Here is a 27,806-nt window from a genome sequence, read left to right as displayed (position 1 = left end):
CACACACACACCACACACACACACACACACACACACACACACACACACACACACACACACACACACCTTATACCCCTTTCTGGCTTCCATGGCAACCCCCACGGGAAAGTATCTCTCAGACTTCTTCCCCACACCCCAACATGTAGGTGTCTTTGAGCAGGCACACACACACACACACACACACAAACACACACACACACACACATGGACACAGACACACACAACTTTGCCCCTTTTTGCCTTCCATGGCAACCCTCACGGGAACCTACCACGGGAACTGCCAACACCTGTCACCTGACAGGTGTCAGGTGTCAGGTGTCAGGAAGAAGACCCAGCTGAAGTTGTGGTCACCTTTCGGTCCAAGAGGAGTGGAGAACTAAACCATTTGCAATATCCTTTCTGAGCATACCTATAAATACATCCACTGCCAAAGAAGAGTGATTTCTTTAGAACATTTAGAATAATAATATTTAGAATAATGAAAGCTTGAGTTGGCTTCATGTTCAGAAACAATGCATTCGAATCACAGGATGAAAAAGTTGTTTGTTGACAAGGGCAGAGTCTGACTGGTGAGGATTTGAGACAAAGAGCCAGGATTATCCCTCTTCCCAAGTGGTCATTATCCCAGTTTCCTGATAGAATCAAGGTCTTGCAAGAAGGCAAACATAAGCGGAATGTAAGGAAATGAAGGGCATTTAGCTTAGAAAAGCCAATAAACAAGAACATTACTTTAAGAAATAATTCTACCGTCATCCCTCTCAAAGACAATAATGCTAAAAAAAAAAAAAAAAAAAAAAAAAAAAAAAAGGTTCTATTCCTCCTAATGGATCAATAGTCCTCTGATGTCTGGAGGAGTGTAATGGCCATGCCCCCGAGGGAGCACAACCGCAGTGCTGTGCTCGACACTGGGTTTCCTGATGACCTGGGGACCTGGCCCGCAATTGACCCCAGAGCTAACCACCAAGCCAATTAGCACCGGCGCTCTCTGGGGCCTGCCTATCTGCACAGCCCATCAGGATGCCACATAGTCCAGCTGAGGCCTGGTGCACACTCAGTACCTGACCACAGAAAGTCCCCTCGTCCCAAGGGCCTCATTTCTTAACCACTCTGATGAGCAATGTAATATACACTCTTAGAAATAAAAGTGCTAACTAGAACCATATAAGGTTCTTCAGCTTGTCCCCATAGGAGAACCCATTTTGGTGTCTGGTGAACCTTTTATAAAGGTTACATCTTCTATGAAGAACCATATCATATTCTACAGATCAGGCAAAACAATTATTTCATTACTTATACTATATTGTGGTTGTTTACAATGTTGAGATTGAGGACACATTCAAACAATTTTAATGAGAATTTTGTTTTATTTAAAAATCTTGGAACAATGATGGATAAGGAGGGGAGAAGACAGCCCAACAGAAGAGGAGAGGCTTTGTCGGTCCCAGGGGAAAACAAGTCAAAAGTGAGCATAGGTCCTGTGGAATCAGCAACATGATGATAGGACTCAGGCCAGACACATCATGCTATAATCATGTATCATAATCACATCATGTAATCTCCAGCAATGGTGACATGGCAGGGAGAGAAGACAAAAGCATCAATCCAAGGTACACTTACACTGCACCAAATGAAGCTGTTAACTATCTACAAACAATAAAATAATGCATGGTCCAATGAGAGCAATCAGCATATGGGCACATACAGTACTAATGGTGACAGTGGAATAGAATCAGATGAAAGTGAGGGAAGTTTAATTACATTAATGTAGGATGTAGGGTGAGGATCTTATACCCATGCTTTCAACAATACTTGAAGAACTCTTTCTTCCAGAATGGGTTCTCTGGATCAAAACAGTTCTTACCAGAACCTTTAGTGTTACAAAGAACCCTTGAAAAACCCTTTCTTCAAAAAAGGGTTTTTCAGAAGCAAATGGTTCTGGGTAGAACCTCAGCCCCTCAAGAAGAACCCTTTTGGAACCCTTATTTCTAAGAGTGTAGGAACAATGAAATACAGAAAGCTCATAAGAGGCTTCTTGTGTGACTCAGTAAATGAATAAATGAATAACTGACAAGTTGATGAAGGAAGAGTATTATGTAATTACATTACAGTAAATTTCAAATTTCACAACTCTGATTAAATTTCTATTTTATTATTATTATTTTCTATTTTAACAGTCACAACACCTGAACAGGTGAACCTTCAATAAAACAATATGAATACTGACACAATTTTATTTTATTTTATTGATTGATTGATTGATAATTCAGACATCTTGAAATTTGAAACATAACATGTTACATAAATGTGTAAAGAAGCTGCTATGAAACCGGACTGTCCACTTGTGGCTTTTTTTTTTTTTTTAAGCTGCACTAATTGTTTGTTGTTTTTTATTATTATTATTATTATTGTTTATTTATTTTTAATCACTAGAGGGTGCTGAGAGTTCCAGCTTAACTGAAAGTTAAGATGAAAAAAAATGTTTTGGGGATGGCAATGAGGGAAAATTTCACTCTCACAAAGCTCTTGGTGGATTGCTGGGATTATTTTGCCTGTGACCTCCAATTCAAAAATGTGGTCAAGCTGCAGATGTTCAGCTACAAGGTGGGCTACTTTGAATGAACTTTTGTTTTCACCATGATGCTGATCACAGTGACAGAGGCACTCGTCCAACTGATCTGAAATTATCTGACGAATGTGTTGAGATACTTTGGATGAAGCTGAAGCAGCGAGGGGCTGAAGAGGTTGGGCAGAGGAGGAGCTTATTCATGGGACGCTAAACATTTTAAAAATGTAAGCCAGGAAATAACCACAGGCTGGCAGTAAATTGTACAGTGGAAAGAAGACCAACAGTGATGACTATCAAAATGTAAAGAGTTATTTTACTGTAATAAATAAATTAATGCAACATTGCTTTAAATACAGTATAAATTGTGTCATAACCTCATTAACACTGTTGTGAACTGTACATCCCTTACAATGACAATGTATCTGAATCAAAGCACTTTATATAATTTCCAAAGGTCTTTGTAATTAATTGTTCAGTTGGAAATAATATGAAAATTAAAACTAATGCATAATTATTAGATCGTTTAAATTCAAACACCAGTAGGAAATATTGGTTTGGTGGTTTTTCTCACTCCTTGAAATTCTGTCGGGACAGAAACCTGCCATAGTCCATGTCCAGACACTGAGGCATATTACAATATATTCACCTCTATTAGCTATGCCTGTATTCCCTGCCCAAACTGACAACAGCATGTGACAGGTGATACTGTCACATAGCACAATTGCAGGAGCTGCATGACTGATGCAAATGAAATGGGCTTTTGCCTTGATGTACATTTTCAATTTACTGTCATTGCTGTCATCTTGATTCACAACATATGATTTGTATGTTGGAAATGTAGCAGAAGTCCCACATTTTGCACTGTGCTCGCTGAATGCCAAATGCACATGTGCTCTTTGGCAAGGTGAACTGTTTGGAAATATCAGATTTCATCCAGTGGAGTTTACAAGTAATCATTTTGTTAGTTTTATTAATGGCTAGTTAAAGAAAGCCTTTTTGTTTGTTTGTTTGTTTAGAGAGAAAAAAATCTATCTATCTATCTATCTATCTATCTATCTATCTAGAGAGAGAGAGAGAGAGAGAGAGAGAGAGAGAGAGAGAGAGAGAGAGAGATTTTTTTTTTTTTTCACAAAGACTACAAGTGCATCTGCACAAAACATTAGGGATACAAATACCATTTCCCTACCCAAGAGCACAACTGAATGCTAATGATGCAATCAAATTGTTAATTCTGTTGTGCCAATAAGGCTATCCCCCAGGGCCTCCATTCACCTGTTGTTAACAACGTTCTCTAAGGGTTTTCTGTCAAGTGCTGACAGTGAGGAAAAACATATGGTTGCTTTCATCCAGTAAAGCCACACGAGAAAAATCCCTGTGAGGCTAGCCTGACCCTTTCCAACGTTCTATAAACCACATGTTGACAGATATTGTTTCTTTACCTGAAACCATTGTGCGTACCTGAAAGATGCCTTCATGTGTCGGGGAAAGTAAGTGTCAGTAAGAATAGGAATACAAAATGTTTTAGAGGAAAGCACTGAAATTATCTGCAGACCGCTCGCTGGCTGTTTGTGAAAGATAAGACAATGATTTCAACCCCCAGCCCTCAGTATAAGAGTGAGAAAATGCCCCATGCTCTTTCTCTTTAATATCTTAAGCATTTCTTATCTCTGAGCAATGTTGCTTTAAGTGCTCTTTGGAGTTCAAGGGCTATAAACCAAGACTACATCAAAAATATATTTTGAAGTGGTAGCTTATTAGCTGCCATTTAGGTTGTTTGTATTATTCCCTGCAAAACACATGAACATTAACGTCTGGTTTCCTTCCTCCTTGAGCTAACCCCACTGTCCCCTGCTGTCCTATTGATGATCTGCTGGTTTAGAGGTGCTTTCGCTGCCTTAAGAAAGACCTGTGGTGAGTGAGCGGGCTGCTTGACAGCTGATGGTTGCCTGTGGGCTGTATTGTTCCGCTGGTGCTTCTCAGCTGTTTGAAGTGTCCTGCTTATCTGTGAGTGATGCAAAATTCATGAAAATAATTAAGAGCAAGGAACCCTCTGCCATGCAACAGCTCGTGCAGACGGTCAAGCTGATTTCCCCTTTAGAGGTCTTCTCCTCTTGTCCTCTTTTAGTGTGTAATTTGTGAATTTAAGGACAAAGGCTCGTCATGGTGAGCCTCTGGAATTTTAAGAGCTAGATGAGTAAGCCAAGCATTTAATTATATTGCACTGCTTTAAAATCACTGCAAGCTAATACCTCCCCCCAACACACACACACACACACAGGGACACACACACACACACACACAGGGACACACACATTCACATACACACAATAATCCAAAAATAAATATAAAAACAGTAATATGACACATGCACACAGCCATGCACATACACACAGACACACATACATTATTCAGTTTGTGAGCAGTCAAGGACCAACATGGGTCATTCTGGGGAGACAAAGACACGACCACTTACTGTCTCTGCATCCAGGGGCAAACTTTTTTTTATTATTATTCAAAGTATTAATTTACAAGTGTAAATTTAATTTGTTGTGAATTCACACCTAATAATAGCTGGACTGACTAAATAGTTGTCTAATCCTGAGATAAGACTTAAAAAGTTAGCAACTTAAAGCACTGTACACTGCAATTAAATTTGTCATTAAAATGTGATGCTATTGGACAATGTCTTCAGTTAATGTGTAAATACAAAATAGCTGTAAATATGAATAAAAGCGAACAAAGCACAATAGTTCAAATATTCTAGTTAGCCACCACATAAATCAGTATGGATTCACATATTCACAGCAACATTCTCTTTAAAATAGAGGAGACATGGCCTATAAGATCCATGTAAATAAAGATGGGGAGTAAATAGACATGGAATTGTGGGAATTGGGCCGGCAAGGTAATCAGAGGCAGACAGAAGACACCAATAACTCCTCCAGGAAGGAGCCCAGCCACTTCCAGTAGCACTTCTCATTTCCATTCTCCACGCTCTGAAATCCTGTCAGCGCTCTCTCCGGCAGACAGCAGCAGCATTTCACACTGTTCTTTGCACAATTGGGAGTTGGCCACTCAAGCTCTACCACTCACCCTTTATGTGTGATGTAGTTGTAATTTTATTTATTTATTTTATTTTATTTTATTTTATTTTAAGAAATTGCCATAGCTTTTTCTGTTTTTATTCTGGAGTTGAGTAGAACACCTCTGGTATGAAAAGGTCCAGATTGGTAATTTTCATATATTTTTTACTTTTATAACTTGCCAAATGGTTGGAGAGACCACCCTTCATTTGATGGACCCAGATTCAAGTGCTGTCTGGGTGAGTATGTACCCTGCTGAAGTGTCCTTGAGCAGTACACTACATTTTTCGCAGCTTTGGGGTGCAATTAGCTGAACCTCTCTGACCTTGCTAGAAGCAGACAGAGCAATACATATACATATATATATATATATATATATATAGAGAGAGAGAGAGAGAGAGAGAGAGAGAGAGAGAGAGAGAGAGAGAGAGAGAGATACTGTATATGTAATTAAAAATTAAATAAAATGTATCTCATTCATTATATTTTATACTTTATGTGTAGGCCTACACTTATCAGCTATTGTGGAGGGGAACTCTGAACCCGCTCCCTCCCTTTCAGAGCTCAGTCCTAGGCTCCCTCCTCTTTCAAGCTACACAAGATCACTTGACCAATGATCCTTTTCCCAAAATGTCTCCCACTATTGTTAAGTCAATGACTTTCATTTTTCTCTTCAAGCTACTGATATTAAAGTTGATGCATATTTGCCTTTCTGACCTGCCCATTGAGCTACTCTTTCCCTTTTCATTGTCTTTGCACTCCTTATTTTTGTTTTCTTGATATTAACATAATCTACAAAGTGAAGCTTTTATCGTTCCACTCAGTCTATCTATCTATCCAGAGAGAGAGAGATGGCTGTAGATATAGATAGATACATCATTTTAGTCCCGCTTGTGCCCTGCTGTTCCTCCTAGGGCCCAATAAATGTGCCACTCCAACCACACTCACTGTTTGGAAAGGCAAATTTAGAGAGAATGGCCACCAAAGGGGCATCTCATTCAACTGAGAAACATGTTAATGCAGTATGGAGGGAAAGACTGCCTTGGGAATATTGAGTGACTGTGGATGGAGACCCTATAAACTCTCAGTGACACAGTTCGGTTTTGGAGCCAGATGTAGAGACGGGCAAGAGACAGATGGAAATGAAAATGAAAAAAAAAAAAAAAAAAATAGCTTGCTTCTTCACCAAAAAAGGCAGGGACAACAGACAAGAAAGCAACAAGCCTGCATAATCTACAAAACATGGAGGAAAAAAAAAAAACTAGTAACACCTGAATAGCTTACCTAACACTAACTGTCAGATGGAACGACAGTGGAACAAGCCTGCGAGAAAGACTAAAGGCAGTACTACCTGGATAATGGCTGGAAACTTGATTTTGGGAAAAACTTAAACAAGAAACGTGTGTAACTGAATGCAAGGGAATTCTTCATGCACGAGATGGAGCTCTCCTCGACTTCAGCACCACGGATAGCGACAGCCATGACACTCAGGTTCTCACTGTGAGTTAAGACATGAGGTTCACCGTGGGATTGTGCCTCATGGAGAGCCCTGATGCTTTGTTTGACAGGCCAGTCAGAAAGAAGTGTGAGTTGAACGTTGATTGTAATGACAAATATTTTCACCAACTTGTTTGTACGGACTTAGTAAAATGTGGGAGTGCTGACATTATTATACTGTGTCTGCTGTCTCTATTTATACACAGATAAAATATAAAACAAAGTTTATGTGATACATTGTTCACAAATATTCAAACCAAAATTACAAACCCATTTTTTTTCCCAAGTGTTCTAATGGCAGTTGAATCTTAAACACTCACCAAAATTATTTCAAACTTTTCAAACTTTTAAACTAGTTCAAATCTTAATTTTTTAAACTTGGCTTGATGCCTCCCACATGGGACACTGGGCTTGCTCCATATATTTTGGTCCTCTAAACACCAAAGTCCCTTTTAAGAAAAGTCAGCTCACTCTGGTGCCATCTTTGTAAATTTAGGACAAACAAGTCATTATCTCTATCTAATGCTCTGACATAACACACACAGCCATTCATGTTAAATATTTACAAAAAAATAAATTGTTACAACATAGAATGTTTCTTTCAAATGACACCTTTGTCACAGCAAAATGGCTTTTTTACACTTGATGCGTGGGCTTACGCCAATCACCAGCTGTCCTTTAAATTTGTCATGTCAGGCAAGCTACCCACAAGAGGGAGATAACAGTTGTATGTAGGATTATTACATTATAAATATATATATATATATATATATATATATATATATATATATATATATATATATATATATATATATACATATATATATATATATATACATATATATATATATATATATATATATATGGCAAATGTACTGATAAACACAACTCTGCAGTTGCATAAACCTGAAAATTTCACCTGTGGACAGACAGTGTGTGCTGTGCTGTGCTGACAGACTTGTCATCCTTAGAGCTACAAAACCTCCCATTCAACCCTACACTGCCTCCATATTGAACTGTCTCTGGTTCACACTAAATACAATTAAAATTTGTCTGGAGATTATATTTTGCCATTTCTTTACTCAACAGCTGGGAGGCATGATATGGATACATGACCCTGATGTCATTAGATAACATAACCAATCAATCAGTAAATTAATTTAACCATGTATGTATTAGTATTGAGACTAAGGATTAATTTTTTAGACTAATGTCTAGGTTCACATAAAAGCTGTTATCAACCAGGATCAGGTGGTTGAGAAATTCTGCCTTTGTTCAACATAAGTAGCATCAATGAATCTGCAACAGACACAATCTCTGGACCGGCAGGAATATGTGGGTGGGGGGAATAAATGGACAGTGCTCTCCCTTCCCTCAACATGGCTGATGTGTCCTTGAGCAAGGCACTTAACCCCCAAAACCAACCCATTCCAGTGGAGCTGCTAGTGGCCAACAGGGCAGACTGTCGTTGTACTGGAAGAAGAGACAGAACAAGTAGTGGAAGGTTAGATTTGAATTAAAACCAAGTGATCCTCAACACTAGAGGAAAATACATTGATCACAAATGTTTCACAAGTTGTCAGTGATTAAAAATTTCCATAATTCATCTATTTCCATTTGTCATTTCTGTGTGTATTTATAAATGCATAGAGTTTGTACTGCCAAAAATGTTCCTCTTTGTTCCAAATTACAATCATTGGGATGTTAATCAAACTCCATTTACTGAATCAGAAAAATATGGAGGGGGAATATGCCTCCCTCTGATATTTCTTTTATGTGTTCATAGATCAAAGAATGGTTTTGGCCCTTTAAGTACTCATTCATGCTTTAATCCTCACTAAGAAAGAGACCTTTAATGCACAACATGTGTTGTATTGATCTGGATGGCTACTGCCATCTAAAAAGATGAAAAGAATTGGTCTTCATTTCAGAGAGATAATTGAGATAGACATCCACTCCCATGCCCGACCCCTCCCCTGCTCTCACTTTCACATACATGAATGCACTCACATCCATGTGCACAACATGAGAGAGGTCTAACAGGCAGCACTGTGCGTATCAGAAATACATCTAAAATGTCGGCAGGGATTTAAAAAATGTATTTTTGAGTATTTTTGAGTACCAGTGATTTTCTTTGTTCTCTTCTTTAGAATCTTGACATTATGTTAAGAGGCTAATGGGTGTACCAGTCAACCAGACAGGCATAGTGCCTTACACTTTCATATAAACATTTGAAATGTCAAGCCAATCCAAAGCTCTGCTGACGAGGGTGAGTAAGCTCCAAACACAAATAAGACTGTCAATCCTTGTCATTGTCTCTCTGTGTATTAATCTGAGAGACATGCCATTCCCTTGTTGTGGGTTTGTTTACTTTATCACTGAGTTACAAAGAGCTCTTCCCACTGTCTCACAACTGCCACTGTCCGTAGTTGTCCCTGTTCATGTCTTATCAAAGATCCCTGAGGTGTGACACCAAACTATTCTCCTTTCCACTAATAACCCTCCACTTTTGTCTTCATCATTCTTGCATGAAATTGGCTATTAGATGGTTCTCTGGGACAGATAGGGACTTAATACTTTAATACAATGGCCCTATGCACTGAGAATATTTGCTGGAAAATGCTGAAAATATGAATGCCTTAGGGCCAAAATTCCTGACCTGAGTGGGATGTATGCACACGTGCCAAAAATGAATGAGAGAGAGAGAGAGAGAGAGAGAGAGAGAGAGAGAGAGAGAGAGAGAGAGAGAGAGAGAGTAAACAGCCTCCTGTGATGTGTTTTAAAACCCCATAAAATGGCTTCAAATCACTGCAGGGACATGTTAAGAGGGAAAGGGGGTCTTTTCAGTTTGATTTACTTTGAAGCCATCACTTATCCCTGTGGGTGATTACCATGGGTCTTTGCAGCCCACGACCTCACCCCAATCCCGTTAACACAATCAAATTTCAGGGCCCTGTTTGAGTTGCCATGTGCCAGCTACCTAATCATGAATGGAGCACGGGAGGAGGGGTTATCTGTGTGAACTTGGCTTCTTTTTGGGAGACCTGACACTGTGGACAGTCACCATCATCAAAGCCCGTCATTCTAGACTCAACAGGGATGATTAAAAAATTGATATAATGGGTTATGTTTACCGGACGGTTAAAAAAAAAAAAAAAAAAAAAAAAAAAGCAATGAGATGCAAAAAGAAAGTCTGACTGTACCTTTCACGGTTCAAAAGATGAATATGGATTGCTACCCTCAAACTATAATTTCTTGTTTCAATATCCTCTTTCCACATCGCATTGAAGTAATGAGATTATTTGGCTCCATTAAAGGTGTAAAAATGGCAATGTTAGTTTCAGTTGAAGGTCAGGTAATGGGAGCTTTTGGAGAGGAAACTATCATATTTGAGATGGGAGTTGTAGTCTTCCTCTGTATCTTCCACCACTGCTGTAATGAATAATGATTGGGTTCCTTTTAGCTATATGCTATGAGGCCAGCCTGTAGCTGTGGAAGGCGATCCATTTCAATCAAACATGAGAAACATATTCCAGCAGCTAAAAATAAGCCAAGCTGGAAATCCATCAAGCTCCCTTCATCTTGCAATTCTTTTATTTGTTCCCATGCTTTGTTGCAGCAGATGTGGATTTAATGTATTTTTCAGTGCACCCATAGAGCAACAGAAACAAGGTCGATAATTAGAGATGCATGGAAGCTACATGTTGTCCCATCCCCACCTAACTCCTGTCCTTCCTCCCCCTTTTAATATCTCTCCCTACCTTGGTTGGGGGATACTTCCCTCTCCTTTAGTTTTATGGTAATGAGACACAATGAGTCACAACTATTCTCAGAGAGGATGTGCAAACAGTTGCCAGCGTACACTTGAATAAATGATTCATTTTCCATATTGTGCAAATACCTGTCCTTATTATGCTTGCCATCAGGGCAATCATCTACATCTGGATCCCCCTTTATTTTTGAGGTTACCAAATGTAAGATTTGGATCTTTCTTACATTACAGTATGTAACATGCCAATATAAAAAAGATATAATGTACAGCAACCCCTATTTAAAACGTCAAAACTGCCTGGGTCTAGTATCTGTATGTATGTATAGTGCCACTATCTGTATGTGTATTCTATTAAAATGGAGGTCGGTGTGGTCTGAATCTTCCTAAATCAGACATGTTGCCCCTAGCGAAAGGCAGGTGCAAAGATGATAGCTCATTGAGGAGGGGGTGAGGACCAGTATAATAAGCCCTGAAAAATAGCCTATTGCCTATTATTGAGGCTATTGACCCATTTTTCGCCATTGTCTTTGGTTATGCTTGATTTGGCGCCTGGTTTGCCCGGTTTTGACATATGGAGAAGTGGGAGTGGCAAACCCCTGAAACTGTGTATAAACTAGACGTCGGGTCCCACATGGGTCAATAAGAGACACTGTAGTCTATGTACTACTTTTAGAGACAAAATCCCTTGCTCCCAGATGTTGAAGCCATGTGCTTTTCTCTTTGTTTCTGATCTTAATGCCTTCTCCTGGTTGATGGTGTTTCTGTCGTTCTCATGGCCGTGTCTGAGGGAGTGAGGCTGCGTCAGACCCAGGCAGTTTTGGCGTTTAAATAGAGTGCCAACCCCTACCCAGCATGCCACCGGCATATTTGGCATACAAAAAAAAAAAAAAAAAAAAAAAAAAAAAGCCTGTGTATTTGCTGGACTTCATAGCAAAGATACTAGCCAGTGTTGATAAATCTCACACTAAATAAGCAATACATAAAATGGACAAAACTGAGAACCTAGCGTATTGTTTTTCCATTCACAAATGGTAAACTTGGAAAGCTCACAGATCCCCTGGTAGACTTTGCAGTGGAAAGACAAAATCATCAAGATGGTGGCATATCTGTTGGCCAGAAACATACTGTGGACAGGCTATGATGATGATGTAAGACAGATCCAAGATGACTGCTGAGACAAAAGGACGGCGTAGAAAGAAAGTTATGAATACAAAGAGCAGCCTGATGATATTTCAGAACCATGGTTGGCACTGTGGATTTTACCAATAAGTTGCACAGTCCTCCTTCGACAGTTTAAGAAAAATCAGCTGGGCAGAGAGTGAATATAATAACCAGGAATATGTCATCACATAGCTAAATAATACAGAGAGCAAATAAATACACATTTTGGCCAAATGGTGGCTATATCCAAATGAAATAGCATAATGTTAATGTCCAAAAACTCGAACAGGAGAAAACTAGTCCCCTAAACTCGAACTTGACAAGACAAACACCACATCATGTCTTGATTTTCATATTGCTGCTTAAAGTGCTTTAGGTTATGCTCAAATTTTGATTAAAAACAACAAGGCAAACATAGAAATAATGCAGACAGACTGCCAGCTTTTCACAAACTCCCGCTAGCTAAAGTACCTCAGATTCATCCTGGTGGGGCCCCTACTAAGGGGGTGCTACAGAATCAACGACAGTGCAGACAACTACAAAACAGCACATACAACCAGCCAGATTTATTGAAAAGTACTCCTGATTTTTAAGCTATTTTTGATTGCTATGATTAAACTTCAGATTTACCACATTATAACTTGCAAAGCACTAGCCTTGCATATTGCCGAACATCAGTACAACAACCAAAGATGAAGAAAAACAGTTGACTCAACCATATGATGAAGTACTGGTCATGCAATGTAAGACATGTTGTGAAGAGCAAACAAAAACTGAATTTTAAGAAGTTACTGTCAAAAAGCAGCGTACAAAACTGTGTGTGGGCCTACAACGCAACATCAGTGGAATATCCTGACACTAATCTCACAAAAGGTAAACAGGGGATGACCACAATACCATCAAAGTGCATCATGTAGATTAGACTGAAATAATTGCCTTACAGGTTCAGAAAATACAATAGATATCCCAAGTAAAACATTAAAAATAATACAATATATGATAAAATAACCTACTGTAAATAATGCTATAGTATACAAAAAAAATCACAAACTATTAACTCATTATAATCAAATCTTCTTAACTGCATTTATCCATGTAGTCTTTATTATCTCACATACCGACTTTTTTTTTTTAAGTATAGTCACAACAATCATTACGCTTGAGTTGCAGTATAATGATTGAGATTACAATTATGTCTTTTTGCCCTCTATGCTCAACCTGCTCAGTAATCATGATACATACAAGTGAAAACAAATGACTTTTAACATCTTTCTGCTTTAAATCATTTGTTGCCCCTGTAAGTGATGCTGCCAAAAGATTAAAGTTGTTGCCTCTCTGTCATGACTCTCAGATCATAGAACTGTTACATTATTTACCAAAAACGTCACCCACAGCTGTCAGCCGCACTTTATATTAAAGCACTAAATTAGTTTCCACTTGTTTTCGATATTTATTTCTTTGCCTTTGGTGTTGGAAACCAATAATGTGGTCCAATTTACTTTTAGTTTTATGGATTTGAGGGTAGCTTTTAGTTGGTATTCACCATGTTTCGTGTGTGTGTGTGTGTGTGTGTGTGTGTGTGTGTGTGTACATACATATACATAGTAGCTAAAATATGCGTCGGTAATCTTTAATCTTTTAACATAAAGTATACATAAAGTATACTATACTTTATGTTAGTGGCAAAAAAGATTAAAGATTTTTTTTTTTTTCCCAGAGAAAATGATATAAAAATGAATCATGTAAAGTATCTATTTAATTAATCCCTGGCCTGTGCCTACAAATGTCACCTTGGCGGTGCACTTGTGTTTGTGAAGCCTGATGGCTCTGGGGAAATTTGTAGAGCAGAGACTGAGGACAACATTTGGCACAAGAGATGTCTGACAATCCTCAAGTACTAACCTGTCACACTGGCAAAGCACCAGCACTGCTCACAACTCCCATATTTCTAGATGCTGTGCACCAGCCAAGAGAAGGAGTACAAAAATACATATTTATTAGTTTTCTGTGAATAATAAGAATATACAACTATATGACTGAAGATTTCCTGTACCCTGCAACTCTGGGAAAAATAACGCCCGTGATATATATATATATATATATATATATATATATATATATATATATATATATATGGCCGTGCGTGTGTGTATGTGTGTGTAGATAGACAGATGAAAGGCCAATAACTGAATGAATATAATTGAATTTTAGTTGCCATGTTAAATAATATTTCATGAAGCATCATTTTATCCAGTACGGGTGGGCATGCAGCAGCCTCTCACTTCCAAAGATCTTATGTCATCAGAGGAGCAATGAGGCCTCCCTTTATTGGAGCAAAACTTAGATAATGTCTCATAAGCTATACCCCAGAAAGGGAGTGGATACTCATGAGGGGAAACTGAGAATAAATTATGTTGGCTAAAATTGTAGGTGCTTTTATTTCCTAAATTATGATAACAGTGGAGAAAATCTCCTCTGAGTCTCCAGATTTAAAGTCCAAGATTGAGGATTATACTGTGTGTTAAATTGTGCTTCTGACTGCATTTCCCTAATGGTGCCGTCTCCGCCTTTATATGAAGCAAGAGTACAGTCTTGCCGGCACAATGTGAAATGTTTCCTAACCCTGTGAAATGTAACCCTACCTTACCATTTTTCATGTTAAATATATTAAATATACCAATAAATATACAGTATGCCTCCCTGATGTATGCATACCAGGTCAAGGTGAGGAGGATGTGAGACTCAGAGATTAATCACTTGAAAGGCTGGCCTGTTCACCTTCCCCACTGAAACCTGTATTTTTATATTTGCTACCATCCAATTAGCACATGGAGCAAGTTCATCCCGACCACATTTAGGGGGTTTCATATGTCATGAACAATTACTAAACTGGTACACACTGATGTCTGGTGCTGAAACTGTAGGAAGTAAGGCAGGTTTGATTTTTGTGGTGAGGTTTTATGAGTAATCTCTAAAAATGGTGTTTATAGTATGTATTCCAACATGATGTCGATAAATCCATTTTGAGGGGGGTTCATCTATATTTTCTTCATAATTTGGTTGTATTGTTACCTTTTAATATATGAAAATAATTCCAAATGAAAATATAAACACATAAGAGTGTGTTAAGATGTGATTATTGCATTGCTTCTGCAGGTTTTGCTGATGTCCACATCTAATTAACATAAATCAGTTTTTTTGAGGGTTGAAATAATATTAAAATCTTTCCTCATACCTGACTAAACTTGAAGATCAAAATACATTCTATCACCACTAATAGGCCTTGGCCTTTACCAGAGTGTGCCACTTGAGATATTACAACCTGGGGGTGACATTTAGCATCATACAGTGGCCGATAGAAGGGTGGAAAGTCTGAGCATCAGCAGGTTCCATGTCCTGCATGTTGGGTCCTCAGCAGCACCTCCATCTGTTTCTCTGGTAATGCAATTTGCCTTTAATTTCCTAATGTTCCTCTAATCACCAGGCCGGGTGCAGCAGGGCTAATAGACGGGTCACAAGTTGAAGTCTGTCCTGAGGAATGGATTTAATGGGGACCAGAGAATGCAAACTGCATTATAAAACACAGCTGCCTCTCCCTTACAGCGAGCCTGCTGAATGACGGTTTCAAATTTGATCGTGTGAGTTATGCAGATCTTGTTGAAAATTCAATTCATGCCATCTGTACGAAAACCTGAGCATAGGCCTGACATGGAAATTCAGTGGTATTATGTATCCACTGTGGATATTTACTGACCTTAAAAATGTCTACGAGGCCAAAGTATTTATGAGAAAAAGCTGAGGTTGGTAAATTTTCTCTTATAAACAGGATCATTTAATAATGAATAACCAATTCAAGAGTTAAATACCACAGGTGAGGATTTTTTTCCTAGTTATGTTGAATACAAAATCAGCAGTTATATGAACATAAAAAACACACTGACCTAATATCTCATTTCTCAACCTTCAATGGCTTCATTTTGTAAAGGTCTAATATTTATGCAGCACATACAAAGCCATAATTTCAGCATTCCTACTTTTCAGGCTCAGGACACATGAGTATGTATATGTACTGTATTCACTTGCCATCTCCAAATCTTCAAAAATAAAAATTTGCCTTAGATATACTTATGTATGCTGGATTTTAGATCAATGGCATAAAGCCCTGGAAGAAAAGAGATGGGAAAAACATCCGCTATGAGGAACTAAAATAAGCAGCCAGGCGCTGCATCTGTTTATTTGCACTCTTCTAAAACTCTCTGTGCCTTTAACTGAAGGACCTCGCGGCCAGACACCCACAGAAAATATTTATTGGAGACGTCCTTACTCCAAAGTCTTTGCAGTTGTGGCATGTTTGTGTATTAAAAAATCTTAATTACCATGTTGGAAGTGTCTGGTAGACTTAAATCTTCATTTGTTGCTGGCTTTCATGCTTAAATGTAACTCTACAAAGAGTTACATTTAAGAGGTTATGAATTCACTTAGTTTATGAATTCACTGAAATGTATCCTTTCTGAAACTATAAGAGTTTCATGCAACTAATTCATTTTCCATAACCGTCGCCTTACTTTTACAGACAATCTTTAAATCCATTTTGCCCTTTACCCTTGGTCAAGTGTGGCAAGTCAGTTATGAAAAGCTTGTTTATGCATTTAAACGGGAGCTTGGTCACATCTTGAGCCAAAAGAAGCCAGGAGAGGAATACAAGAGAGCAACTAGGTTCTGAACAGAGGAAAAATTATATTCCACACTTTCACCTGGACTAAATTTAACCATGCTTCTCTCTATATATAGGGTGTAAAATACAGTTACCCAATGTTGCTATTATTTTTTGTACCTTGGCAGCATAGGAAAAACTGGTTCTCTTCATCCAAGCATGGCTTTTACAAAAAGATGTAGAGGTGCAGGGGCAAAAGCACTTGCCACCAAAGAGACCAGGGTTTGATTCCTGGCAGCAGAGCCCCCGGCTTGCCACGTGTCCCTATGAGTGCAACTGGCTGAGTTTGCACACCGGAGGCTGTTGAGGAAGCGTGTCCTGAGGTATAAGGTGGAGTTACACATCTGGGAGGAGTCATGTATGCAACTCTGCCCCTTATCCAGGATGCAGCTGTGGGCTGGGGGGGAGGGGGAGGGGGTGGGGGGGGGTAAGAAAAAGGCTTTAAAAAAGATTTTAAAAAAAGAAATTTATAAATGTCATTGACTGTTTGTCAGCAAACTTTTTCTTTCTCACTGTGACAACCTTATGATCTCCTTTTCCTATTCTGAGCTGACAGTGGCAGACTGTGAGCCTATCTACTCTTGCACAGAAAAAAATAGCACACCAAAATAATGCAAAGAATTAAGAGAAACACAGCCCAGGACAGAGGAGACCAGACGCCACAAATCAATTAATTTATTTGGTAGCTCTAGAAGTAACATCAAGGCGAGTGTCAGTTCTGCTAACATCAGCGTGCAGTTGCATAATGTTGCCACTTAGTATTCTAGGTTTTAGGCTGCCTTCGAGAGCTGTTGAAACAATTAGAATTTAGAGCTGAGTGCATATGAATGGCCAAATAAATAGATAAATACAAGAAAATTATTGCTGTGGTGATAGGCAAGTTTGGAAAGGTCGGAAAGGTTGATATTCAGGGTGCCAGTTTTTAAGGTGTGGACACATGAGCCATCAGTAACTGATAAAAGTGATGTTTATTGTAGCAGCTGAACAAAAGGTCGGTGCAGGGATCAACGGCGGAGCCTGTTGTTTGCTATCCATGGCACTGAATGATGTTTGACATGTTGGTGATTTTGCGTTTGCTGGTGTTTTGTTTGCTCTGCAACTATCAGCTAGATTTGACTGTGCATTATTTCTTGATTGCTGGGGTTTCATGATATAACCGATTGAATGTTTGTCCCACACATTATTATTTTATACCAGTGACATATTGGCAGTAACAGGAAATTCAACTGTACATCTTTTAACATACCGGAAGGCCTGTTATCGCTTCAGCTGATTTCACACGTGCAATATACTGAAATTTGTCAGATAACAGTGGATACTGGACTAGTTCCTTGTGAAAACCAATTGCTATGTCAGTGTGTGTGTGTGTACTGTATGAAATGAATGTAAGAGCCCATGCCACTGTTACCCCTGCCCCACACCTGAATATTGCCCCAAAGGCAAGCAGGCCCACAACCTAAGGGCGCAAACCCCATTGCCTTGTTATTTTTTTGTCTTTTCTTAACAAGTTCCACATCAAGCATCAGTCCTTTGCTGAGCACAAGACTCGCCTGATGCCTTCCAAGGAAAATAAAGACAATACTGTCTGTTGGTTTGTGTTGGCGTGTGTTCTCTGAGGCTGTATTCAGCAGTTGTGCCGAATGCTGTCAACATATAATTTGCTTCTATTTTGCCTCATGTCCTTGTTGTTACCGCTCCACACAGTTAAAGTTTGAATAATCTGCTGCCTAAGTAATTTCAGTCTACCAGTGAATTGGTGTATTGCTGAAAAGGCCCTGAATGTTGTCCTTGGAGCTGAAAGTGTTGTTGGTGGTTTATCTCATGCACTGTTGTCATTAGATGTTGTCTTCCCTCATGAAAATGTTGGATAAAATAGCTCCAATAATTTGATCCCTTAATTAATGTAGGTTAGCGCCATGGAGCAATTAATGTACACAAGCCTGCTATATCTGACATCTGAAGGCATGTGAAGTTTGTGTATGTCCATGTCTTCATCCACAATAAGCTCTTCCTCACAGGGAGATCAGCTAACTCAAATGCACTGGATGGCTACTAAAAAGCATGTTTGCACTGACAGCCAAGCCATTTTACCTATAATGTTCTATTAATGTTCAATTGTGTAAACAAAGCTACATTATAAATTATTAAGCCCTCCTCAAATGCATGTATGCATAGGCGCATTCATATTGTCAAAGTGATCATTTAGCTCTTTGATTTAGACTTTGGCCAAACAGCAAGCTGTGTGTTTAGTATACAGTGCTAACTAAATGCTGCAGTGTTACTAAATACTGCTATTAAAATGTAGATATATAAATGCAAATATGCTGTGTTGTATTGTATTCCATACCACATTATGTTGCATACCCAGCATCATGTTGGATTTACTTAAAAGGCTGATGCAAAAAGCTTTTTTTTTTTTTTTTTTTTTTTGCAAGCGTCACTGTTCACAAGCCAGGTGCAATGCTACACTATGTTTGTATATGGAGAGAGGGCTTCGGAAATCCCAGGCTCTGTCGGCTGAAGGACTCCAGCTGTTTGGAAGAAGTTGGAAACAGCAGGAGTCAATTCCATATGTAAGTAGGGCCTCTTCCCGTGATATAATGTGCTTCTGGAGTGCTGTAAATTCTGCTTGTGATTTCCCCTCAGTATGAAAGCTTTTACCTTTTTTCAAGCACAGTGATCAAACACTCACGCATCATGCAGATGCGTATTCAGTCAGCTGAAACAACATTTCCCTTTTCGCAGAAATGTCATTTGAAGTGAACTGAGAGGTGAACAGATCAAAAGGTGTCCTCTCAAATCTTGTCAAATATTTATCATGACTTAGATGGTTTCATATTTGGTCAGATGTTATTTCACACAATAGAATATCATTGTAACTTTGCAGTCAGAAGAGGAAAGCTGCAGAAATCATGCATCTGAAAGAGTCAGGGACTCTGCATAAATAACTGATGTGCATCTTTACTCACAACCAAATATGAATTGTTAATTTACATTTGAAATTGTTTTTCATTTGCCTCTCTAATCTCTGAATGAAATCAGGGTGCTAGATGTCAATAGCCCTCTATGATGAATCCCAAAAACAAGCAGAGGTTATGTTCACATTGATTATTCACACACATACAGCACAACACAAACCACAAGAATAAAGCTTAAAAAGGCACAGTTTGGTAACATTCAACTGTACATGTAAGGGAGCCAACCAATCCCAAAGTAGCACTTTTTAGTTTGCTTTTTTTTAAATTTATTTATTTATTTACCTTGGCGCACAGGCAAGACTTTTGCTCATTCATCACTAGAGAGAAAGTTTGCATTTGTTTAAAGTGAAGTGAGGTCAATGACCTGTGAGATCTACTAAAGAAAATGCTGACCAGCAAATGAATTGCCAACTGGGTAAGACTGCAAGCTCAGGGCCCTAATTTCTATTTGTGGCACTTTAAAGACTAATATTCTCAATTAAAAGGCTAGCATGTTGGACTATATTTCAACAGCAAAAAAGCATTACTGCATAAATCATGCACTCTTAAAGATACAGTAAAAGAGGGGGGAAAAACTATGTATAATTTACATGCAATGGAACAGGCAAAAGCGTACGAAATCATGAAGTTGTTTTATGATGTTTCTGTCCCAGAGCACAACGTCGAAACTCTGTGAGAAGAAGCTGGGAATCAGTGAAAAGATATTCTTTCATGTAGTACATAAGAAAGGAGAAAAATTACTTCCACAATCCACATACATACACAGTAACATTCCTACTTAATGCTTATAAAGACAGCATCAGTGGAGGGTTTAAAAAAAATGTAGTTATGCTGTGGGACAATTGAAATTCACTTGGAAATCTGTCAAAAACCTGTGAGACTTCCACTAAATTGGACATGGTTTAATTAAAAATAAAAAGGAAAAAAAAACAAACATCATCCTATAACTGTATGCTTAGATCTAAATATTCTTTGTTAACGAGAATAATTGTAAAAGGAGAAGTGTTTCCCTCTTGATACATCAAAATCATGAAATATTTGATTGCTTTTCAGCCTTTCCTGTCTCTACCCATCAAATGTTATTTTTCCCATAAACTCTGTTCACTCTAAACACAGAAGTATTAGAATACAACACACTAACATTCAGAAAGCCAGAGCACTTTAATGGGGAAAAGAGATCATAACAGAAGCATATGGCGGTCCAAACCCCCACTGTAGATTCTTGTTCACTCCAGGCCAAGCCTAAAATCTAAAGCTGCTTTTTAATAGGATTCAAAACACAAGGGGGCCATGTGCACCCTTGTGAAGCACCAAAAGATCAAGCTGGGGTCTTGTTACAACTTCATGATTACTAATTCAAGAAGCCTGAAGTTACTTTAGCTGCTGTTGATTCAGCATTACTGCGTGGAACAACTTATCAAAGTCTTCCTATGGGCAGCCAAGCCTGAAAAGCAAATGCAGTGATTGCTGAATAGGTTGGTTTTTTGACTATAGATAATATTGCCATAGAAAATACAGCTTAATTAAATTTGAGACTTGATTGAGCAAACTTAATTCAGAAATGGCAGTCCCACCACATATTCAAATGCTGTATCTCTATTTTCTCTTCTTTTTTTTTCCTGAGGCCACCTCCAACTTCCTCACCATGAATGTTTTGTTGTGTTTCTCTCTGTATCCCTGCTGTTGCTAAACACACTGAAACTAAATAAATTCTGAGGGGAGGTGAAAATTCATGGCATTTTCACCTCTGTCTGAACTGACAGAAGAGATCGTTGGCAAAGAGCCAGCGCATTTCTCTTGCTTCTTTGGAGGTCTGTAGACTGAAGTATCCAAGATGACATGGAGATTTCCCAGGCATCTGTTTCTCCTCCCTCTCTGTCAGCCATGGAAGCTTTTGTGCCAAGGTCTTCAACGACTCCTTTCTCCTGGGCTTTGGGCCTGATAACTCAAAACAGTCTCACCAAAGCTCACCCACACGGCATGGGTCACACACACAGTGGCATGCCTAAGTGACAGATGGAGCTTGCAGAGAGAGATGGCCTGATTGGATGCAGTACACAGACATGCTGCAAGCCATCCCACACAGTACAATGCGTGTGCCCAGAAACACAGGCGCCTGATGCAAAAAAGCAGCAATGTGTTGTGTTGGTTTTCCTTATGATACACATGAGTGATGGTTCAGGGGTCAGCGGTGGAGGTGAGAGCTGTCAGTGTGTTTTAATTCTCCTTTAATGCCCCTGTCTTTTCATTGAACTTTCATGCCACTCCCCAGAATCTTCATGATGGCAGTGTGCTGTATTTATCAAAGTGCTGTGGGGCTGTGGCCTCCATGTAGTAATCATTTGCACTGGCATTACTGCTGTTGCGCCTGTAAAAAAAAAAAAAAAAAAAAAAAAAATTCCCCATAAGCGGAAATCCCCATAAAGTCCCCATAAATCCTCCATAAAGTTGTCCCCCCTCCCAAAAAAAAATTGTTAACACTAATAAATAATTTTCAATAATACAGTAATATTCAATTAAAGTAAAATGCAAGCGGTGCTAATTATAAATGTAAAACAGTGTGTTTTTTAGTGTTAAAAAGTTATGACCCCCGTCCAAATACTGAGCTTTTTATTCTTTCAAAAAGTCTGTCAGGATATTAATGTCAGAAATAGTTAATATTTTACTGATATTTTGAATTTGTCTCTAGATAGATATCTATTTTTTTTTGCATTTTAAGTTGCATTGTTTCATTTTATTTTCTTATTTAATCTAAAAGGGACTGTACAGCTCAAACATATATTGTATGTCACTATTTGATGCCATATCTTGCTTTGTTTTTTGTTGACACTACAATAAATGTTTTTTTGAAGAATACTTCAATGTAGTTGGATTATTCAAGGTATTTCCTCTAGTTTTAGAGCTTATTTTGAGTTTCTGGCTCTTGTAAAGCTACTTTGACGGACTGTAGTGGAAATAGAACAGTGAGCAAAGAAAGATTATTGCTTTTTATTGCTTTTAATAGCATTATTTAAAACATATGAACATGCTGAGCGCTCAACGCTGTACGGCAAGTTTCAAAGGAGCGTAACAGAGAAAGAGGGTGGTACAGTTGTGCCAGACAGCAATTTTTTCATGTCCCCCCCCCCCGCGCCGCCCCCCCCAACAATTACTCTCAGAAATTTTGCTGTTTGTTGTCCCCCCCAATAATGAAATGGGATTTTCGTCCCTGTTTCCAACCTACAAAGTGCATACACAAGAATTTTCTTTATGTAGAATATTATAATAGGCACATGATGCTTGGAAATCCATCACTGAAATATTTATCATGCATCCCTTGCCTTGCTGATTTTCACTTTCCATTGAATTAAAAAAAAAAAAAAAAAAAAATCAGCAATTTGAGATCGCACTGCATACTCACTAACTAGTCTATGCTTGCGTAGCCTAACCGCTGATTGATTTTGTGTATTTAGGGCCTAATGTTCATGTTCAACTGCGTCATCAGACAAAAAAAAAAAAAAAAAAAACAGCAGATGACAAAAAAGAGTGACACCATCAACATGTTCACTGCACCAGAATATTGAACATCTGTTTGCAAAGTCAAGCAGACAAGGGGTAATTTAACAAACTCAATCTATTTGCTTAATATTTCTTCTTATGCAAGCTGTTGTGCCAAGTGGGGAGGCAAATTGTGTGTTTTAGAAATAGTTTCTATTTGTTGTACTTTAAATTTATTGATTCCTGTTGCACAGAGCAATATGAGGAGTAGTCATTCAAAATTTAGATTTGATTATTGACATAAATTTTCAATTAATCACAATTACCTAAAATGTCGCCTTCATGGTGCAGAGCAGAACAGGAAAACTGAATATTGGTCTGTTGGTCCAATTTTTGTAGCACCCATGACTCACAGGCCAAACTTCACCAGCTCTAGAGGCCTTACTTAAAATAATGATGTGAAATGTCCAAAAGTGTGGCAATGTGTATTATTCATATGATTTGACTGTGAGAATTTGGGGCATTTTTATACACTGAAGTTTAGTTGGTGTCTCACTTAACATTCCTGATTTTGCACTCAGAATAATGAAGAAAAGAGACCAAGTGACTACAATTAATTCTCTTTTTCTTATTTAGATGGATGAATTTCTCTTTCTCTCTCTCACACACACACACACAAAACTTCACTGTGGGGAAAAAAAATCACAATGATAATAGAAAAAAAATCCACTGAGAGGAGGAGTAACAGTGTCCTGAAATGATTTAAGAGGAGGGATCCCCTTGCTCAAGAAGCCTACAGAGATTAGCTGCTGCTTGTTTTCACCAGCAGCAGCAGCCAAAAGTGACTTGAGCTCAGGAAAAGAATGCTTCATTAACACCAGTGAAAAGAAAAATGACACTGTGGAGGCATGGCAAAGCACAAGGGAAATACTACTCAATGTGAGTGCTGAGCTCCTTTGTCCTCCAGATGACACAGGCTGCACAGAGCGCAGCGTTTCCTTCACTGATGATGAAAGTGAGATCTGGCGATGCAATGACTGCGGAAGTAAAACCTGATGCACTTCTGTCTGCGTCCAGATCGTCCATCAACGCACCGCTGTGGGGCATGATCTAGAAAGAGGAGGTTTGCAATCAATCAATACTTTCTCCTCCATTTTATACACCAAGTATTCTATTGTAAATTAATCAAAGTGTTATTTGGAAGTGTCTCCAATGTATATAAATATAATATAAACTTAGAATCGGTCAGTGATCAAGGACAAACCGGGCATTTCGGTTGAAAGGATGCGTCACTACAGTTCCTAAACAACAACAACCCCTCAGTGGCTTTTTCGTGTAGCAAATAATCAGTAGTATAGAGACATTTTTTTAAACCTTATCTCAGAGAAATATGTGAAATGAACTCGACTTTCTTAACACTGCATTATGTGGTGGTGCCACGAAACGGGTTAAAATTACGATGGAATCAAGGCAATATGCACCAAAGTTCATGCGTGCACACAAACGACAAGCTGTGGGTTTGAACTCTGGTCAACTGACTGAAAGTTGCACTGAAAAACCCATCCTACCTGTTACGACCCAGGCTCGTGGTCCGCACATAAAGTGGAGACAGACGTCAGATAACATATATTTTTATTTCAATAAATAACTTTGGTTAAAATCTAGGGCAGCAGTACAAAATGTAAACCACAAAACAGCTTGTGGTGAGAATACAGCCTCCCTCAGGAGACAGGCTGGCTGCCTTTTATCCCCTCCTCCTCAGGTGTGGACAATTAAGCCAATTTAGCCCATGCACCACCCAGGACTCTGCACGGCACTGCAGTGCCAGTGGGTGTGCAGAGGGGCATAACACTGCCTCCTAACGCGGACTGTTTTGCTCTTTTTCTGTGTCCAACACCACACTTTGCATTGACATTGTTTACATGGTGCCGACATGTCATTTTTCCCCGCTTCATGATACCGCCATGTCATACATTGTTAAGAAAGCCGTATTCATTTCACATATTTCTGTGAGATCTGCCTCCGTTTCTTAATCTGACTCTTAAAAATCGAGCTTTGTGTAAGCAGGTCACATCTGTTTGTGCTTAATACATATAAAGCTTCTCCTATGAGAATGTTGCCGAAGATGAACAAGTTTAATGTCTTTAAAGTCTTCCGTCTGTGTTGTGATCATTCTCTTGCAGGCAAGTGAATTTCTTCAGCGAGTTCCCATGGGCTTCAGATGGTACTGATCAAGGAAGGACAGCCACCAATGTGACAGGTTGTGTGTACTTCTAATAAAAGTATTTTATATCAGCGTAATTCATTTTTGTATGTACATTTCAGATATCACAAAACATGCACATCCACCTTGCACTAGTGCACAAGGGGTGTTGCTGTACATTTTTGTTGCTTTTTTTTTTTTTTTTTTTTTTATCTCTGTCATGAATTCCAGGAATCCATGATGGTTGGATCCAGTTTTGCAAGTGTGAAATGGAAATTGCAAGACTATTATGTTGCAGCCTTTGGCCAGCAACTGTTAAGCAACCCCAAAGTGCCATTTCCATCAAGCTCATGGACATGATCTGCCGGCTGCAGCTTGAATGTGGTGCATCGCTGAAGGCTGTGTGTGCAGCAATTCAGCATTCTTCAGTGTCTTTCAAGGCTGGCTTAATAGTAGCCTCTGTCTATGTGATTCCTCCTTTACATCATCTTTGTCTGAAAGCTCCACAGGTATGGTGTATTCATTGTTTGTGTTAAATTAAGGATGATGTATTTAATTCAGTAGCTGCGTTTTAATTAATGGACTACAATAATTCAGTTTTCTCAATCACCATAATAAACACTGTGGGTAATTTCTCTGCATACTAGCATGAAGGTTTGCAATACCTAAAAATTAACTAACTATTTACTTGTCCTCTTTTTGGTGTTTGCATACAATTTTTGTGGAATCTGTTTTTCAAAACCTGCAAAGTACATTTAACATTTTGCTTTGTTGTCATTAATTGTGTTAGTGACAGTTAAACTATATTTTATCATTAATACAGTATTTTCATTTCTATTTTTTTTTCTTACAGAAGTTTTGCCGAGATCTTCTGATTCAAACATTTGCTGTACCTCCATTCCATGCTTATGGGCACATGACTGTTTTTCAGGTTATCATTATTTGTTTTTGACACTGTTATTAACTCTATTGCAATTTATCACACACATAATTACTAATTTAAATATTTAACAGCTTTACAGCAGCTTATTCATGCTGTTATCCAGTTAGCCAATCACAAGGCAGCAGTGAGAACCATTAAAGTCCTGCAGATACAGGTCAGGAGGCTTCACTTAATTTTCACATCAAACTTCATGTTAAAAGCAATGCGACCTCAGTGTGTTTAACATTGTCGGTATCAGATGGTGTGTACCCTGGGTGTAATTTGTTCACCTAATGTGGGTGTGGTTGTGGTGTGTTCTGCTTTGCTGCCTTGTTTTCTCTCTGTCCCTCGTTCTCTGTCTCTCTCTCTCTCTACCTGTTTCCTCTCCAGGTGTGCGCAGCTGAAACCAATTAAGTACACTGATTGAAATAAAGAAGACTTGGGCGGCACTGGGTATGACAGACATGCTGAGGCCCGACAGCCTGCAACAGCACAGCTTTTAGGAGTCTTTTACTTTTCTCCCCAGTTGTTTTTTTCCACCTAGATTTTGTGTTGCATTTTGTTATTTTAGTCTGGATTGGATGTTTCTGCTTCAGTTTAGCTCCCCCCCCCCCCCCCCCCCTTTTGGTAGTTTGCAGGGAGGAGCTGGGTTCATATGGTCCATTACAAGGTTGGCCCTGTCTCTTCCCCCTCTCGTTAGGTTTGGGTGGGATCTCCAACCGCTTTTGTTTATTTTCTGTTGTACTTTGAGCAGGATTCTTTTATTCCTAATAAAAACTTCTTTTTCTATGTAACTCAGGTATGGCGTCCTTTTATATCTCCGGTCTCCAGTTGAGGCTGTATTTGTTGAGACGCCGTAATAGATGCAATCATGTCAACACGGAGCAGAATTTCAATGCAACGCTTCCAGCATCTTGTGGAATTTATGACACCAAGAGCTGAGGTTGTTTTGAGAGCAAAGGGAGGCCCAACGCAGCATTAGTCTGGTGTTCCTAATAAAGTGCCGAATGTATGATATCTCAAATGTATTCCCATGCACTGACTACATCAACTATCACATCATACACACACTTTGTATGAAGCCTGACAGGAATAGATGTTTCCTCTGTTCTTTTTTCCTTGCATGTTTTTCGATATGTCTCGCTCGTGCTTTTACTGTGATGAACTAAATATGCGAGGGAATGGTTAGGTAAATGGCAATGCAAAATTGCAGAATGTGTGAGCTTCAATGCATTTATATACATTAGGAAACAGAACTGTACAGAACAAAACATAAGGATTACATTTCAGTAATACATACTGAAATGTTTAACTTCTAAACTAAATGACCTTCAGTGAACTGAATAAAAATGTCAATTTTAACAATTATGTGTAACTGAAAATGTGGAGGGGGAAAACAAAGCTTATTGTATTTTTGGTTGAATAAATCCTGG

The 27,806-nt window shown here is 38.7% G+C and overlaps 2 long non-coding RNA genes across 4 annotated transcripts; one reads left to right on the top strand and one right to left on the bottom strand.

The window, feature by feature from the left end:
- Positions 1–25: 25 nt before the first annotated feature.
- Positions 26–24,959, bottom strand: LOC115360875 (uncharacterized). Its single transcript, XR_003928367.1, has 3 exons — positions 24,817–24,959; positions 23,914–24,358; positions 26–66 (listed from the first exon to the last, which is right to left on the bottom strand). It is a non-coding gene; the product is annotated as an uncharacterized LOC115360875 (long non-coding RNA).
- LOC115360876 (uncharacterized) lies at positions 23,945–27,167 on the top strand. 3 transcript variants are annotated; one of them, XR_003928369.1, is made up of 6 exons: positions 23,945–24,371; positions 25,432–25,508; positions 25,683–25,960; positions 26,305–26,382; positions 26,466–26,548; positions 26,764–27,167. It is a non-coding gene; the product is annotated as an uncharacterized LOC115360876 (long non-coding RNA). The 3 variants fall into 3 exon arrangements; XR_003928370.1 differs by lacking the exon at positions 23,945–24,371 and adding an exon at positions 25,099–25,257; XR_003928368.1 differs by lacking the exon at positions 23,945–24,371 and adding an exon at positions 25,099–25,307.
- The last annotated feature ends 639 nt before the right edge of the window (positions 27,168–27,806 follow it).

The sequence above is a fragment of the Myripristis murdjan genome, chromosome 6 (assembly GCF_902150065.1).
Source record: "Myripristis murdjan chromosome 6, fMyrMur1.1, whole genome shotgun sequence".
Classification (NCBI taxonomy): Eukaryota; Metazoa; Chordata; class Actinopteri; order Holocentriformes; family Holocentridae; genus Myripristis; species Myripristis murdjan.
The sequence above is the reverse complement of the archived record's forward strand: the minus strand, read 5'-3'. Positions and strand labels throughout refer to the sequence as shown.